This window comes from Pyrgilauda ruficollis, unplaced genomic scaffold (genome assembly GCF_017590135.1).
Source record: "Pyrgilauda ruficollis isolate IOZ18807 unplaced genomic scaffold, ASM1759013v1 scaffold13, whole genome shotgun sequence".
Classification (NCBI taxonomy): domain Eukaryota; kingdom Metazoa; phylum Chordata; class Aves; order Passeriformes; family Passeridae; genus Pyrgilauda; species Pyrgilauda ruficollis.
In genome coordinates this window covers 2261433-2278816 of record NW_024511432.1, presented here as the reverse complement: position 1 = coordinate 2278816, position 17384 = coordinate 2261433, and the positions used below count along the sequence as shown (strand labels likewise).

The 17384-nt window shown below is 38.5% G+C and overlaps 1 protein-coding gene across 2 annotated transcripts in view; it reads left to right on the top strand.

The window, feature by feature from the left end:
- The window catches only part of CDH13 (cadherin 13), a 432177-nt gene that overhangs the window by 304920 nt on the left and 109873 nt on the right, over positions 1-17384 (top strand). The window lies entirely within an intron of this gene.

The following is a 17384-nucleotide window of genomic DNA, read 5'->3' as shown; positions in this document are numbered from 1 at the left end:
GATGCTCACTTTTGAGGATGCTCATTTCTTTTAAGAATTATTTTTATTTCTTACTTAGACCTAACTAGTTCTAAGCTCTGATCAATGTTTATAAATCTAGTAGTTCATAATATCTGTGCAAGACATTTAGTGTTGTGTAGTGAGAAAGAAGATCTCAGGGTTAAGTGGCCTTCAACTTAGAGTTAGTAATTGACACCCAGAGCTAATTGTGTGTATAGATCACTCTGAGAGTATTAGTTTAGTGCTCTATATCTTTCCTAAAATATTTTTATGAGTGGAATTATTGAACTAATTAACTTGCTATCCCGTAGTCAAAAAAAGAAAATACAACAAGGGGTAGGGAAGGAACAGGTAATCCTCAGGTGGCTTTAAGGTGAATTGCCACAGTGCCAAAATCTATGCTTATAACAGATCATTAACATTATGAGAGCATAAATTGATGGCAAAGAAAGCTTAGGCATGATCATTTCATGTTCAGAAGATAATAAAGTAGAGGCAATCAGTTAATCCAAAGGTTTAGATACCAGAATGTATAAAATCTTGGCACCAGAAAAAGTTACTCTATAAATCACAATTTCCTTTGATAAAGTAGTCCTGAGTGCTCTTAAATTCCTGGAGACGCCCAAATTCTGTTCTTGCAGGATGTTTCAGGTGCGTGCTGAGTCACTGAGCTTGTGTTTTAAGTTGATTAGACTCAGGATTGTCCAACGTTCTCAATATTCAGCACATTATTTTTCATTTTACCAGATTAAACACTTCCCTTTCTAGGTGGGTAGTTTTTTCTACAGGCTTTTCCAACAACAAATATTTCATGGGTAAATCAGACGCATACACCAGGAACACAGTGGAGTGAAACTAATGTCTGGACCTGAATATCTGTGTTTTTAAGTTTAAGAGATTCTAATTTTATTCATATTTGGGTGCCTGGACACAGAATGGTGCCCAAGTTAAAGTTTATGAAACCACTACTTTTTCTCCCCTCAAGTTTCCCTTCCAAAGTCATTGTTTCAGTTCAAAAGCTTTTTACTCTTTTCTAAAGACAGTTCTAAGTATTTTTATTCCTCATAGATAACCATTCCCCAGATTAAACCAATTTACTCAAAATTAGAAAATCAATGGAAGGGAATGAACGTGGCTGCTTTTCCCAGTGCCTTCCAAAGGTCACTGATGATTTATGAAATAATGATGCTGTCTCCTTGCAAGAAACCTGGCCTCAGTTGGATGGGTGTTATGGCTGGATAGTACATCCTGAGAGCAGGATCTGAATTCCTCATGATTTTTAATAATCACCAATTCCATACCTTTACTTTGAAGGTGACATGACAAGTTGGGATCTGTTGAAATTACAGAGTAATTTTTGTTGTTCCACATCTGACTGGTTTACAAGCCAAAATGTGCAGTTGTGTCCAATTTTAACCCTAAAATTAAGTATTATCTGCAGTTACAATCCAGTCTCACTTTGTCTTGTCAGAGGCAAGGCTTTGTGAAAAAGGATGTTTATTTTTTCACAGTCATCTTTGTGGGTTCAGCCTCTTCCCCTTCCTGCCCATATGTCTTGAGTGGAAACTGGTGGTCAGGCCTCCTTTTTCAGACCTGTGGAGTTGCCATTTGTGGTCGAAGATGAACAACTTCTATTTTTAACCATAATTGCAGCTTTTAGAGACAAGCAGCCTCAAGTTTTTATTCTGAAAAAACATCTAGGTACCAATTTAATATTGATGTTATATAAATAACTCTTACGTATTTCTGTGTGGCTCGTGAAATTGAATTGTTATAAAAAATTGTCTGCCTGAGGTGGGGACAGAGAGGAGGAAAACATGGAGGACCATGTGCCACTCCTTTGCAGAATAACTTCTTTATTAATGCCTTTTTGTTGGGAGCCTGAGCAAATCCTAAATATTTTGGCCCCTTGTCACGCTCTCCCATGAAATGTGTTGTAGAAACACGGGAAGGAGAAGTGTTTTTTCTCCTGAAAGCCTTGCTGGAAAGTGTGAAACACAAGCTGGAGGTTGAGGACAAAATTCTTGTGAGGGAGAATTTGTGAGTCAGGAATGGTTTTATCTCAGCAATCCTTATCTTGCTTTTCTTGGCACCTCAGAGGACAATGTGCTGTAGTAGACACACAGAGAAAGCAGCAAACCCTTCCACCAGCTTTTCCACTCTTGGAAAAGAGGAAGGATGCTGAGAGCAGCTCAGCTGGTCCTGTTTGATGACTGGAATTTGAGTCAGCAGCGTTTCCAGTGTAGCTCATGGAAGTACACACAGCCTTTGTGTAGGGGTTGAGGGGAAAGTGAGATTGTGCTGGGGAATTCCACAGCCCAGACACTCCAAAATCTGGTCCTGGTGAATCTGATTATTCATGATTTCCAGTTCAAACCTGCAGCTTCTCCTAGGCTTTACTGAAACTTTCTCTGGGTCAACAGCTGCTCTGATTGTAGGTGTGCTCTTTAAAATTGTAGCAGCCCTAGACAACAATTAAGAGGCTGAATTAAAGTAAAAAATTCCCTAGGATGGACATGGAGAAAACTATTTTTCATCATTAATGTGATTATGCACCAGAGGTTTATGTGAACTCTTTCAAAGCATGTTAGAACACTGACTAAAATTACTCTCATTTTCCATCTCTGTAACATTTACCACTGCTGGGTCCTTGATGCTTTTGGGAAACTCTTCACTGCATTTAAGACAAATTGGTTGAATATAATTTGTTTGAGGGGTGGATTTGGTCTTTTTTGTTGTTGTTTTGTTTTTTGTTTTTTTTTTTTTTTTATTTAAAGTATGATTTATTTCATGTTTATGCATCAGAGGGAACAGGAGACTGGAGGTTTTGCCCAGTGGGGGAGACTGAGATGTGGACATGGAAAACATCTGGCAATCTTTGCCCATACTGTATAGTCCAAATTGTTTCTCCATGCTTCAGCATTTTCAGAAATGGAGCTATGGCATAGCCTAGAAAGTCTTGTTCCAGAGCAAAGTATCAAAATATGGGCATTTACACTAAAATTAAAAAAAGTTGGGACATCTGGAGAGCTCAGTCTTTAAATCCAAAGATGCAGAGGAGAGATCTTTAGTTTGCATTAGTAAAGATCTATGTTAACAACATTAAGAGCAAAAAATGAAAGAATACTTTTATTTCTAATGTGTTATCAGGGGGAAAAAAAGTTACTTCTAAGGATACTATACTTTTAAAATAAATAAAATGTAAAAGAAGAAAGAATTAACTTCTTTCTGATCAAGTCCAACTGGGCATCTTAACTATGAAGGGCCAGCTAAATTTGAAGAAAATTTTTTAAAATTTCTATAAGTCTTCAAATTTTCCTTTTCTGTGGCTCCCATTTCTTAAGTCTGTTGCTAAATGGGGAGTTTGGAGATGGGGATGCTCCCTTTTAGGAATAGTCTGGGTGTTTGATGGGTGATGGAGTTGCTTTGGAGCTGTTTCCATATTGAAGTGTCACCTACAAAAAAGTCCTTCTGTCCTGTCTGCACAAAAAGGGTGTGCAGGAGCCCCCCAGACTCCATCCAACAGGATGCTGAGGTGTTGTAACTGAGGGAATGCTTCCTGACTCCAAGGAAGAGGCACAATGAGGATTTGTATTTCTACACCAGCAGATTTTTTATTTATAAATTTTTTAGATTCAAAATTGTTTCCAGAAGTGCATGATCCTGGGGGTTTAAAGCAAAACTCAGGTAATTTCTCAAAGAGCATCCATTTTCATTTTCAGAAGGCAGCTAAGGACACATTTTTGAAGATTAATGTGGGTTGTTTTTTTTTTTCTTCTTGTGGGAGTTAGGCATCCTTGAATGTGTCAGTAATAAAGATTGAAGAGTGTTAGGGGGCAAATTATACCTGCAGGTATCCGTTGGAGAATGCATTTTGATTCATAAATTCAGAGGAGAAGGATGCCCTCCATCAAAATATATGGTCTAAATGACACGAAATAGAGCACAACAGGGAAAGAGAGTCAAAAAGCAAGAAAAACAGGGGGAGGGGAAGAAGTTGGAAGGAAACCTTGAGGAAATGTCCTAAATTTCAGGGATGGAGACTCCAGTTCAAAGTGACACTTCCCTGCAGTGAGAGAAAAACAATGCTCCTCATGTGCATAAGTGAAGAAAACACTTGTGGTCTCATAGAATCAACTCTGAAATTTCCTTCACGGGTCAGGAATTGGGTTTTCTGCTTGCCCACAATGCTGTTTTCTCAGTGTTACAGACCCCTCAGCTCTATAGGAAAGCAACTGTGATTTGTATAAACTTCATGACTAAAGCACTAAAAGAAAGCTGTCACCACAGTTGCTTAAGTGAAATATTTACTTCTCGCAGTTTGAGAAGTAACCTGCTTTTGCTTTTGATAGGAACTGCTGTGCTTAATTTGAGTTCAAGTTAACAAACGGTTTGAGCTGTCTGCTGCGTGCTGATCTGTGTGCTGGCACACGTGGCTTTAAACACCTCAAGGAAACCACTTCAAGTGTTCTGTGGTTGTGAGAGACCCTGGGCTAGACTGGGCTGAGTGAAATGTGTGTTCTGCTGTGGGCTGACACAAGCTCGGGAAGCAGCTGCTGTGTTCTGTGACCATTCGCACCAATCTTGGTGCATCAGTCTGCCATGGTTTGAATCATAAATACTTTTTCCTCTCTTTACGACTTGGGAAAATGGAGCTGAAATCCTTTTGCCATGAACTGTAGGAAAGCTGGAGCCCCCGGTGCTCGTGTTTGTGTGAGCTGCCCACAAAAACAAGGATGGTTTGGGGTCTGGAGCATCTCCCTGGTGAGGGGAGGCTGCAGGAGCTGGGACTGGTCACTCTGGAGAAGGGAAGGCTGCGAGGGGATCCCGTCAATCTTTACAAATATTTCCAAGGTGGATGGCAAGAGAATGGTCCCAGACTCTTTTTTTTTTGGTGGTGTTCAGCTGCAGGATAAGGAGTAATTGCCACAAAATTAAACAGAAATAGTTCCACCTCAACATGAGGAATAATTTTCCCTGGAGGGGGCAGAGCACTGGAACAGCTTCCCAGGGAGGGCATGGAGTCTGCTCTGGAGACATCCCAACCCCACCTGGACACTTTTCTTGTGGAATGGAACAACATTCCTGCCTTGGAGGGGCTTGGACTGGACAATGTCCAGAGGTCCCAACCCTATTTTATGACTCTGCAACATTTGACTGAGCCTCCCCCTTAACCAAAGGCTGTGAAACCACACCTGCAGCAAAAAGCAGAGTACAGCAGCCAGGCAGTGCCTCTCCTGGCTGGGAGGGAGGCATGGCTGTGCACGTTTTCAAGTCTGCAGCAGCCCCTGATCCTCATCCAGCAGCACACTGCTGCTGTGGAGCAGGGCAGAAATGTTCTTTACAGCACGGAGCAGCCCTGCTGGCGTGAGCAAATCAAGGTGCTCAGGTCTCTGAAGGGGTAGCAGTGGAAAAGAGAAAAATCTTGTCCACTTCTGCATATGGACACCACCCTTTTTATTCATATTTTCCCTTTTGGAGATAGGTGTCTTAGCAGTCAATATACTTATTACCTACTCGATCTAAATGCAAATGCTGAACCAACAGTGCACTCTCATTTTTAATGAAAAGATATTAATCTTTTCAGCAAATGCATTCCACATTTGATCTTCGTATTAACCTCTAACATATTCATATTTACAGCAATTGTGGGAAAACATATACCTTGGAGCATATCAGCTCTGAGTTGGAATAATTGTATCATTTTGTCTTGTCTTCTCTGACAGAATTCCCACTTGCACACCTTTAACTTGTTTTGCAGTATGGTAAATTCCAGAGCTGAACCTCAGTTTCTATGGTTTAAGGGGTTTTAGTAATAGATACAGCAATATCTCATATTTCTTTCTGCTTAATATACAAGATAAACAAGGTATTCACCATTTTCCCTTGGTTAATGCATTTCTTACATTTTGGTTTCTGATGCTTGTGAACATAAGCAACAGAGGGTCTTGAGTCAGAATAAAACTCATGGGTCTTTGGTCCTTTTTCAGAGGATACTCCATAGTCCATTATATCTGAAATATTAGAAATGGGGAGAAAAAAGTCTGCCAGTTATAATGTTACTTATGGAAAAATGGACTGAGATTGAAAGTGCTTCTTAGTGAGATGTAAAACCACATTTATAGTTAATTTTATGATGAATTTTTCAGTATTTGGGCTTAAATGTCTGTAGTGAGGGGAAAAAAATTAGTTTACCAGTAATTCTTAGTTTGATTCCTATTATGTTTTTGATGGGAAAGCTCATTAACCTGTTCTTGAATCTAGAAAGAAGAAGTTAATTTTATGATGGATTTTTCAGTATTTGGGCTTAAATGCCTGTAGTGAGGGAAAAAAAAAATTAGTTTACCAGTAATTCTTAGTTTGATTCCTATTATGTTTTTGATGGGAAAGCTCATTAACCTGTTCTTGAATCTAGAAAGAAGCTGTGCAAAGGAGAAATAAAAGTCAAAATTATATGTCAAAATATGAGTAGTGTGATTCAGGTTAGAAACAGGAAAATCTCCTATTGAGAGAACATGAGAGGATATGTATGTTCATTAAAACACAAATCTGACCTGTTTGAAGATGCAGTGGCAGAATTCCTACAAATCTTTCATGACATTGTTAGATAATTTCTAATTTCATTTAACACATAGCTTGATAGTCTGATTAAAAAAAAAATATAAAGTGAGAAAATTATCTGACAATAATAGGACCGGAGTTTCTCTTCTGTAAAAATCCATGAGGGATGAGCCCATCTCATCATTCCCACACAATGTTCCTGTCTCATCCTGGGCAGGGAGTGCAGCACCCAGACCCTGAGGCAGATACATCACTGGATGGCTTTTCTTCCCCACACAGAGCATGAGGTGTGAGAATGCACTTCTGGAACAAAGCTGAGCAAACACTTCTGCTGTCTTTGTGAATGAACATCTCCCTGCAGAAGCTGATGCTTGTGTTCTGTGTTTTGCATTTACCTTTTCCTCTGGAACAGCCAAACCCTTTGGAGATGCTCCCAAATCCCCACCTTGGCCCCTCTGTGGCAGTCCTGAGCTCTGGTTTGTTGGAAACAATTTTGCAGGTAGAATCCTTTGGTCAGCACAGCCCCCAGGGCATCCTCCTGCAGCTCAGCTGGCCAGCATCCACCTGCAGGGGCTTCTTTATGGTTTCACCCCATACAATCTGGAGAATTGCTGCATGTCCTTGTCAAACTTTTAACCTGGAGCTTGCAGGTGGGATAAATTGCCACTTAAAGGCAGAGGTCCTGCAAGGACATTCCCTTCCTCCCCAAGAATCCCAAGATATCTCACAAAGGAATCTTTTAATTGCTTTGTCTGTGTCTCCCTCTGACAAGGAGGGAAGAAGGAGCGTTCCTGGTTCTTCATTAGAATGTTGGATTTATTTCTTAGCTGGGCTACTGGCCCTTCATTCCCCAAGTGTGTTATGCACTCAGGATTCTGAGCTGTTGGGGGCTCCAGCTCTCACAGTTTTCTTCCTGGAAAATCTCCACATTTCCCACAAGATGATGTGAATATGATTTTTCAAACCTGCAGCTCTCTGTGGCTGCACTAAGCAATATTTATCTTCTCCCTCTGATGTTTTGGGTTAGGAGTTTGGGTATCACTACCTCCTGTGGCAGATAGTTTGCTCATCCTCTAGAAGTGTCACTCATCCAAACATCCTGAGTTTCTCTGACACTGATGCATTGCAGAGAGATTTTAAAAATATCATCCTCAAGGCACTTACAAAGAGTGACACAGAACATGATATCAGCTGCCCACATGTTTTGAATAGAGGCTGATAATGGAAATGTCCTTTTTTTATTTTTTTTTTTGTGTTTCTTTATTAAAATAAAAAAAAGAGAGGAATATTAACTTTATGGATGTTGAGAGGTGAAAATCCCACTGTGACAAGTGGCTGTCTGAGAGGGGAAAAGAATTGGTGGACTTAGAATAAAAAAAGCCTCCAGCTTCAGGTTTTGCAGAGGAGCTGGTTAATTGCTAAATGGTTAATTGCTAAATGGTTAATTGCTAAATGCTGGCACATGTTCTCCCAGAACTAAGAGCACAATGGTCTTCAATGTTCATCTATGACTGAAGATGGTAAAACTTTTAGAAACTCCAGGTTGAGGACACACTACACATTTTGCAGATGTTTGGGGCAGTGGTTTCAGTTCAGGGAGAGGTGGGTGAGTACATAAACAGAAAACCAAAAATTAATATTATCCATGTAGACTTAAGAGGTGCCAAAAGGTGAGAAAAAATCTGAAAGATTCTCACTGGCAGTGTTTTTTCATCCCTTGCTTGGGGCCAAGGAATATGACTCTAAAAGGTAGAAGTGCATCACTGTGGATTAATCCCATTTTTTTTCTTGGAAGTTTCCCATTTCCAAACAGTTTTTGCTGGCTGGACAAGATGAGCTTCCTGCTATAGAAGCAGTGTACAGCACAGTTAATGCTTGGAAACAAAACTTTAGGATATTTTATCTTCAAAGTCTGGCTTCTGAATACAAGTATCAATACTTTCAGAATGCTCAGTGCTTAAGAGAGCAGAAAGAAAAACATCTGGAAGTGGTCAGTTTACAACCAGCACTAATCAAGTAGATTTAGCACTGAAAATAAATGGAATTACCTCAAAGTTACCATAGGAATAATTGCTTAGTTTGGTGGAGTTGCAGCTTCGAGTACTTGGAATTCAACAAGAGTTACCCCAGAGGTGCTAGACCTGATTTTTTGATTTTTTTTTAACATGAAAAGAGCATTTTCAAATATGTAGGTGGTTATTTTTAGTTCTGCTAGAATAATTCCAATTTCCCAGTGTGTTATTTTGGGATAATTCCTCTAGCACCAATGGGGATTTATTTTTGATTCCCCAAATGTCATCAGACAACAGACATATCTTTATCATTTTATTTTCACTTTCTTTTATCTTTCTTATGACTTTCTATTTTTAGAGTGCATGTAACAAAAATAATTTAAAATATGCCTTCTTGTAGGAGATGGTATCTTAATTCCATCAATTGGGAAATTTCTTTCTCTCCAAATTCTACCCAAATTTAGCTCTCTTTTGTGCTGAAGTATCTAATTACAATAACATTAATTAAATGTGTGTGTGTGTTCAACTTTAAGTTTTCAGTCTGTACTGTAGAGTTTTACAAAACTCTATTCAAGGTTAAAATAAACCCCTCTTAGTCTACATGGATAACATTAATTTTAGTTTTCTGTTTCTATTTCACTGTATCAATTAAAAGGTAATTTGAGGAGAATGTGAATAAACATAATGAGTCATGTTAATTAAATTCTCCTCTGCTTCTCTTCTGGCCTGGAGGATCCACTGGTGTTCCACTTGTAAAACATTCACAGAACTTTTTACCTGATTGTTTTTAATTTTTGTATATTAAACAAATCTCAAAAATTGAAGTCTTAATTAAAATACAGCTGGAACATCCTAGTGAGACAGTGGCTGCCTGTGAGTCTGTTTTTAATTGTAAATGTTGTCCATTACACCCATACTGTGTACATTGAAACCCTTCAGAAGCTCCAAACCTAAGGCATAAATGAAGACATTCAATGTACTCATTAATCCAATGTGGTGCATTAGTGCAGACAAAAAGTTCCCCTTAGCCCAGCCTGGTTCTTTCTGTCCTTTCTGTGCTGTTTGATGCAGCTGGGAGTTCCTCAGGTGATGGATTTCCCCTGGCTGGAGGATCCCTGCACCCCCTGTCAGTGATCCCAGTGCTGCTCCTTGTGCCCAAACTCTGTATTTGATGACGTTTTACAGTTTGTGATGCCCTGAGAAGGCTGCCCTAGAACAGAGGCTGGGCAGATCTAAAGAATAAAGCAGGGATTCATTAAAAGGATCTCCTCCATGGATCCACCTTGGGCAGCACAAGAGCCCAGCCAGGGCTGCACCCAAGATGAACCCAAATGGTCCCAAAATGAACCCAAGATGAACACAAATGGTCGGGCATAATTTGCTTGTGACATCTTTAACCCGATCTGTCTTGTACGACGGCTTTTATTTTCTTTTTTTCTTTTTTTTTTTTCTCTTTTTTTTTCACCTCGAAGCAAACTTTATTTCCTTGAGAGGAAATCCATAAAGCATCATTCTCCCTGCAGAACAAGTAAGAGCTGACTCCTTGGAGACCAGAGATAAATCACTTTTAAGGGAAGATATTGCTCACTCAGAAAAGTAATTTGTAAACATTTTAAGTTTGTGCCATATTATCCCACCATCCCCAAACAGATGCCTGCTTCTGAAATACTGAAATATGAATTCTCCCTTGCAGGCTGATGGTGCAGGGAGCAGCATTTATGAATGGAGACTTTTCTTTGGCAAACAACATCTGACATCTTCAGAATATTTTTCCTGACGCTGCTCATTTAATGTTTTTAAGAATCCTGGACCACCACCTGCCCTAGATGAGATGGTTTCAGCATAAGAGTTGAATAATTTTGCCATTTAATTTTTCTTTATAGTATTTATATTGGGATGTTGCCCTGCATAAACATTAAAAGTAGATTTAGGCCAGGCAACACTCACACTGAGGTGAGATGTGGGGTAGTGCCATGGCAGGGAGACTTCTAGTCTATGAAATGGGCAATAATTCCATTCCAATTCCAAATATCACAGAATTCCGATGGGAAATACAGGGAAAATAATAAATGGGAATTAGCAATAATTAATAAATGGGAAATAATTTCATTCCAATTCCAAAAATCATGGAAATATTCCAGCTTTAAGAAACTGCAACAAAAAAAAGGCCCAGAATCTGGCCTTTGATTCCACAGCAAAGAGAAATAGTAAATTTTATTCCAAATATATTTCAACTTAATAAACATCTGTCTTGTATATTTAAAACTGCCATTTCAGGATTGTAATTATATCATCTGAAAATAAGTCCTCCTCAAAAGAGAATTGAAGTGACAGGCTGAAGAAAATGAAACATGACGTTGCTCGTTCTCCTTTCGTCCTAGAGCTAAAATTTAAATTAATTTTCTTCTTCTTGTCAGAAAGTATTTTAATTGGAAATCACTTTTGATTGCAGTTTTCAGAGAGGAATGGGAGCCTTCCCATTGTGTCTTCATAATATTTTACTAAATTAATTTTTGCACATATTTTAAATAGTTGATAGCTGTAATGGTAATTCTAAAGAAGGTTAAAAAACCTGAGTTAAATGTAAAGACTCTCACTTTTTTTTTGTTTCTTGGCACCTTTTCATACAGATATGGTGTGTTTGTTGCCATAGTTACCTGCTTGTTGAGAGAAATGAATATTTGATAGTAGCAGTAACTAGACTGTAAAAATTAGTTATGCTGCTTCAGTTCAATTTAGGTTTATCACACTTTTTTTTTTTTTTTTTTTGCAGCTGAATTTTCATTATAAATGTTGAAGGAAAGTTGTAGAGTCATATTCCTCTGGGAGCTACAAGTCTCTGTAGCCCTGTAAGATCATTCACAGTCATTCCACAGCCCTCTGATGAACTAAAAGATCCTAATTAAATTTTCTTCCAATATACTTCAATTTTCAGTTTTCAGACCTCTTCTAATGGGAGCTTCTCCTATTAATATCTTCATCTAAATATCACAGAGGACAACACAGAGTAGCCATTCCATGGCCACCACAGGTGGTGGCCTCTTGTGCTGAAACAGTGAGAGGTCAAATGCTGGGGTTTGGCCTAATCCCTCCCTCCTGAATAATTTCTGGCTTGCCAAAATCCTTTTTGGCACCTGATTCAGCCCACAGCAGACGGTGGAGCTCCACACAGCTCAGGAATGCAGCTTTCAATGCCTATCCAGGCAGCAATTCAGGGAAAGTTGCACATAAGAGAGGGAAAAGATCTCCAGAATAATAAAAAAAAAAGTTTTTTTTTTTTTTTTCCTGTGAGACGTAAAAAGGTCTAAGTTTGATCAGAAAGTTTTAGAAGCTGTTATGAGTTTGACTCTGTGCCTGCACTGGGATGGAGCCATGGGGCTGAGCAGGGCATGTGAAGCCTTTTCTTGTCAGTCCTTCCCTTCCCCATCTGCTCAGGGTAATCCCCTTCCAGCCCCCAACTTCCTGTCACTTCTGTACAGAGTTTGATCAATTTAAGTTTTTCTTTTTTTCAAGCATGTATAATGCCTGGCAGCTTATTTATTAGCCTAATATAATATTTGCATTAAACAATGCTGCACCAAAATTTCCAATGCACCCCCTACCCCCCAAAAACCCAATAAAAACTCCAAAACACAGGGATTTTCCAGTGTTTTCTGGCCCTTCTTCCCCAACCAATATGGGAAGGTTTTTATTTCTTACATAGGGGGAAATTCCATTAGTGATTTCCTCATGCCTTCAGGGGATTTGTCATCTTGTCTAAGTTGTTAAGGGCTGTCTGAGTTTTTCAGAAGTGTCTTCAGGTAAGGGGAATTCTTCAAAACTTCAGTTCTTTGGGTGCACAGAGTGTAGGGAGGATTTGAAATTTATTGTCTAAAAGGAGCTTTGAAGTATTGTGAACATATAGATTTTTATATATGTAAATCTGTGTATGTGATTGGTTCTTTGGGGTTTTTGGGGATTTTTTTTGGCTTGAAAGTCCTTTGAAAGGTATTTTATAATTGGCTTGCATTTAATTGGAAAATGGGACATGGAATTTCATCTGGTTTTGCTGGGAATGTCATATCTCAGCATAAGAAGTCCATCCCATCACACTGAAAGGTGTAAATGGAGTTAAAACAAACTTTTACTAAAGCAGCTGCCAGTGGAGTCTCACAGCTTGGTTTGAGGAAGGAAGCTGTATGAAAAAAAAAATCATTATTTATATTGTGTAAATGAGCATTTCTTTTCAGTTCTAAAGCAGGTCTTGTCTCCTTTTGGGTGGCAGGAGCAGAACATGGAATACCTGAGTTCCAAAAGTTTTAATAGAAGCTCCTGCCTTCCTTTCCAGGAGCATTGGTGTATCAGCTTGTTACTGGTCCCCTGAAGTTTATATATCATATTTAGTTTATCAGCTTCCACATGAGGCAAACAGGATTTGATTGCATGATCTGACATGCCAATGTTATTTTGGGGAGGCGAAAGGGAGTCTGATTTGATCTCAGTGACTTGGTAAGTTACTCCTACTTGAAGAGATGGGTTTAAATTAAACTGAGGATGTTCATTTCCAATAGATAAAGCAAGATAAAGTTTTCTTTTTTCATCCCAGGAATGATAGAGAGCAGTATGTAATTTTTGGTTTATGAAGATGGAGGACTGAAAACTGACAGAGATTTTGGAATATAAATTAAGAATTTAGATGACATTTTGAGGAAATGGATAAGCAGAAGATGCTGTGCACTTTGGTTTGAGTAAAACCTGTCTTTCTCAATCCTATCCAGGGAAGATAAATTATCTACTGTAATTCAGACTATTACTGATAAGTGTAATGGATCAAACAGAACATTCTTAGTTTCAATAAACAGGAATGGGAAAGGTAACTTCCTGAACACTTTTCTATTTTCTGTGCAGCCCATCTCAGAAAATACTAGACAGTATCTTTAAGTTAAACCATACAATGCACTGCAGAAAACATTCTGGAATATTTGATATAATTTAAAACATATTTTCCACTTGGTTATGAATATTGGAGAACACTGGGAAAGTGTTATAGCATTTTGCATATAAATATATTTCCTATTGGTACATGGGCCTGCCAGTAACCACTCAGAGATGCAGCAGCTGATTTAAGGCTTGTAGGCAAAAAGGAATCTGCTGCAAGTGAAAAGTTAATGCTAAGAGATTAATTTCTTGTTAGAATTCTGGGAGAGAGCAATGAGTAGAGAAGAAAATGAGTAGCAAATAAGAAACGGTCAAGAACTGGTGAAGGGATTCAGAGTACTTAATTTAGGTTTTTGAGCAAGATGTGCGCTTGTACACTCCATGAGGAGAGGAGAGTTTGGCTACTGGGTTCCACAGTCCACCACAAATGCCACTGAGCTCTGACAGCCCAGACTGTGCTCAAAAACCTTCCGTGGTAGGAATAGTGTGAGAAGTTTCCCTCTCCTTGCAGGCACGAGGGGGTGACTGCATTCATCAACCACTGCAAAAAAAAAAAAAAAAAAAAAAAAAGCAGCACAGGAAGGGTTGGAACTAAAAAGAGCCCAGGACAAATTTGGTTCTGCATGGTCATTTCCTCTCTCTGCAATAGTGCTGTGTGGATTTTAGCTCTTGTGCAAACATCTGGAGAGGTACAATTATGTGGATTCAAAATCTCAGTCACTTGAATTCCTTTTTAATTCTAGAAATTTCTGTGTTTTGGCTTTGAGCTCGGTGTACATCAGAAAAGGTCAATAATTTATTTCTGTGGTTCTGATTTTGTTATCTAATACTAATCTCTGTCAGAGCAGAAAAGAATAACAACATCCTTATCAGGTTAAAGACAAGGCTTCATCTGCAAAGAGACTCATCCAGTACCAGAACCCATGGCTGTGGTTTTGTCTCCTTGTAAAACAATCATGGATGCTTCTCCTGCTGCTGTCAGCATCCATTGGGTTTTAAATAAAATGTGCATTAAGGAGAGCACATCCAGCTGCTGCTCCTGCTCCACGCTTTATTGTTGAACACTCTTCTCAGGGTGCCAGGCTGATGCAGAACCATCCATTCCTGCTTTCCCAAGATCCCGATTTTGGTGGAGGCTGCCCAAGTAAAGAACCACTAAGATTTCTCTCTTTGTTCAGCCCCTTCCTGCAGTAGGGGAAACCTCAAATGGCCTCTCCACACATCCACCTTTTCCTGGGTAATCCATCTCTGGAAGCAACCTTTGCTGTGGGTAATTGTCTCCTAGGGAGGAGCAGAGGCTGCTGTGCTGCTGGAACACTGATTTACTCCTCTGCTAATCCTGGTGTGTTTGACAACAGAACACTGGGTAGCCAGAATGGCAGGAATTTATGTCTTGAGGTAATAACTGGATGGATGATGACAGGAAAAAAAAGATTGGTTTGGAACTATTTGTCTTAAAGCTGGTTTCTCATCTGGTTCTGCATTTCTTTTTCTTGTGAAGTCTTTGTCTGATAAATAATACCTTTTCAGTGGCTCCCACCTTCTTGACAAATTTCTTCTTTATAAAGAAACAACATTTATTTAAGTAAATTATGTATTTTCAAAAAGTTTTCAACATGAGAAAGAGTTTATTTATTTTTCTTCTTTCTTTAACCTGAGGAGCTACAAATGTATTGCTGAAATAATCAAATATAGCTCAACTTTTCACTCTGGAATACATAGGAGCAAAACTGGGAAAAGGAGTAAAGGAAGAAAAAAGATAGGGAAAATTTCAAAAGACAATGAGGCACAAATATATAATCAGTGAAGTTGGAATTTTGGGTAATTCACTTGTGTGAATTGTATTGATGGATAACAGAATGGAACTGGGTGAAGGGAAATATCCAGGAACCTTTTCTAGCAAAGGTTAAACTATGGAATTCCTGTCTGAAAGAATGTTCATGGGTATATCTTGGAGGAGAACAGAAAAAAAGGCCAACATCTTCAATGTATGTGCTTGAACAAGAAAAAAAAAAATCACAGAAAAATCCCCCAAAAAAGCCATTTATCAACAGTGTCCCAGTAAGAAAAAAAAAATTTTTGGGGTTCAAAATAATTTGTTTCCTACATTTGGAAGATTTTCAAGGCCAGGTTGGGCAGGGTTTGGAGCAGTGGAAGGTGTCCCTGCCTGGCATGGCATGGAATGAGGTGATCCCTTCCAACCCAGACCTTTTGTGATTTTTAAATCACTCGTTAAAGTGAGTCCTTGCAGTAAAAATGGATGAGAGAGAGCATCCTCCTGAGAGCTCTGAGGAGGGGTGCAATGGAAAAGGAAACAGGTGAAAAACATCCCTGGTATTTCTGAAGGGCCTTGATGATTTTTGTGAGGAGCAGTTCATTTCTGAGCATCCAGATGCTCATATAATGAGGTGCTATTTAAAGTTAGCACAAACTTCCCTCTGTCTCTCTAGATAGCATCAGACTCTGGAAGTTTTTTAAAAAATATAAATTGAGCTCTTCAGAAAAAAATGCAAATCAACAGATATAGCACGGCAGAAGAATAGAAGCAAGAAAGGGTTTGAAATGTGGTTTTAGCCACATTGTTTTAGAGTTTATGAGTCATCTGAGCTTCTTCTCTGCTGTGGAAAATTGCTTCAGAAATTGCTCCAGGCAGTTAGCTCAAAAATCGTGTTTCCACATTTGTTCATAGACTCACAACTCGTGCTCACATCTGCTAGCTTGAAATGGACACTTAAAAAATACTTTGGGTTCAGTTCCAGCCTTTGAACTCAAGCAAGGTGCAAGTTTTTCTGAAGTATAAATTTTAAATAAATTTTAGGCATAAATTATTATTAAATATGTATTATAACTATTTAAATTTTAAATTATTTCTTTTTAAATTATTTAATATAGGCATCGATTATTAAATTATACAATAATAATATAATCCTTATAATATTATATAACAATTATATAATAATAATTGTATATAGGCATTAAATATTATTTACTTTAATTATATTTTTATAAATTAGCATTTATTTTAATTTATGCATAAATTTTAATGTAAATATTTATGAGGCTTGCATTAAGGATTCCTTTCTGCACCTCCTTTTGAGACCATCAAACCAACAAAAAAAATTGATGGTGATATCACTGAAAAACAAAAATCTGTTAAAACCAGTGCATGAAATCAGGATTTGCTTGACTCACATAAGGAAAACAAGCAGATAAATAATATTTCAAGCTTCTAAAAGCCTGTGGTGCACCATGAGAATTCAGTGGAGGCAGAAACCTCCTGGCATGTGCTTTGCTGCATGATGCCCCCATCCAGTGCTGGGAGAATATTGCTGCCTGTTGAGGGTTGTTTCCTTCTCCTCAAAGAGGTTCTGGATCCAAGGCACCCTGCAAAGATTTCCTTTGCTTTTCACAGTTTAAGGTTTTGGAGAAGATTACTCTGGTGGAAAATTCCTGATGTTGTTATTAGAAAAAAAAAAAAGTGTCTTGTTTTGGGGTTTTTTTTTGGTTTTTTTTTTTTTTTTTTTTTTTTTTTTTTGGTGTTAAATGTACTGAATTTATTTATTTGCATTGAATATTCCTTTGGTTTTTATTGTAAGCATAGGCTGGTACCTTCATCACCCCTGGAGGTTTGTCCAAGCCTGCCAGGAAACCAAAAGCAAACTTTTCTAGCAGCTCTTCAAATCTCAGGCCCATGAAAAGCCCTTGGTAGTTGTTGTTTTTCCAGCAAAGGTGAAATATGCCCAATCCAAGTAAAAGTTGATGGATATAGTGAATATTTACCTGACACCATGGGACAATAGAATGCAGAGCATTAGAGACTGGAGGCAAAATTTCCAGTCCAGATGGGTAAAATGGGATGATTTTGTCCATTTTTAATCCCTAAAATAATCAGGG